At 38.4% G+C, this 1,179-nt stretch overlaps 1 pseudogene; it reads left to right on the forward strand.

Annotated features, from left to right (window-relative positions):
- Positions 1-528: 528 nt before the first annotated feature.
- Positions 529-935, forward strand: LOC114906621 (annotated as a pseudogene).
- The last annotated feature ends 244 nt before the right edge of the window (positions 936-1,179 follow it).

Here is a 1,179-nt window from a genome sequence, read left to right on the forward strand (position 1 = left end):
ATAACCTGCTGAATGGGAGAAAATATTTGCAAGTAATGTGACTGATAAGGGGTTAATAACCAAAATATATGAACAGTGCATATAACTCAACATCAAAAGAACAAACAACCTGACTAATAATAAGAAGACCTGAATAAATATATTTGTAAAGAGAACATGAAGATGTTCAACAGGCAGATGAAAATATGCTCAACATCATTAATCATCAGGGAAATGCAAATCAAAACCACAATGAGATATCACCTCACACCTGCCAGAATGGCTATCATCAAAAAGAACACAAATAACAAATGTTGGAGAATATGTGGAGAAAAGGGAACATTTGTACACTGTTGCTGGGAATGTAAGTTGGTGTAACCACTGTGTAAATCAGTACAGAGGTTTCTCAAAAAATTATAAATAGAACTGCCATATCACCCAGCAATCTCACTCCTTGGTTTATATCTGAAAGAAACAAAAACACTAATTTGAGCCCCTCTCTTCCTTGGAACTCCCTACGGGGGTGGAAGCCATCTTCTACTCAGCATCATGGCTGCTCTCAGATCCCTCATGAAGCCCAAGATCATCAAAAGGAGGACCAAGAAGTTCATTCAGCACCAGTCAGACTGATATATCAAAATAAAGTGGAACCGGCAGAAACCCAGAGGCATTGACAACAGGGTGTGAAGGAGATTCAAAGGCCAGATCTTGATGCCCAACATCAGTTATGGGAGCAACAAGAAAACAAACACATGCTGCCCAGCAGCTTCTGGAAGTTCCTGGCCCACAGCATCAAGGAGCATGAAGTGCTGCTGATGTGCAACAAATCTTACTGTGCTGAAATTATTCACAATATCTTATCCAAGAACCACAAAACCATTGCAGAAAGAGCACCCCAGCTGTCCATCAGAGTCACCAATCCCAATAACAGGCTGAACAGTGAAGAAAATGAATAGACAACTCATGGTGCACATTGTGTTTGTGTTAATAAAACCACGAAACTCGAAAAAAAACACTAATTTGAAAAGATACATGAATCCCAATGTTCAGAGTAGCATTATTCACAGTTGCTAAGATATGGAACCCACCTAAATGTGTTCTTTTATTTTTTTTAACATCTTTATTGGAGTATAATTGCCTTAAGCTGTTGTGTTAGTTTCCACAATATAACAAAGGGAATCAGCTATACGTATACATATA

The sequence above is a fragment of the Monodon monoceros genome, unplaced genomic scaffold, assembly GCF_005190385.1.
Source record: "Monodon monoceros isolate NGI ecotype Baffin Bay Population unplaced genomic scaffold, NGI_Narwhal_1 Super_Scaffold_22, whole genome shotgun sequence".
Classification (NCBI taxonomy): domain Eukaryota; kingdom Metazoa; phylum Chordata; class Mammalia; order Artiodactyla; family Monodontidae; genus Monodon; species Monodon monoceros.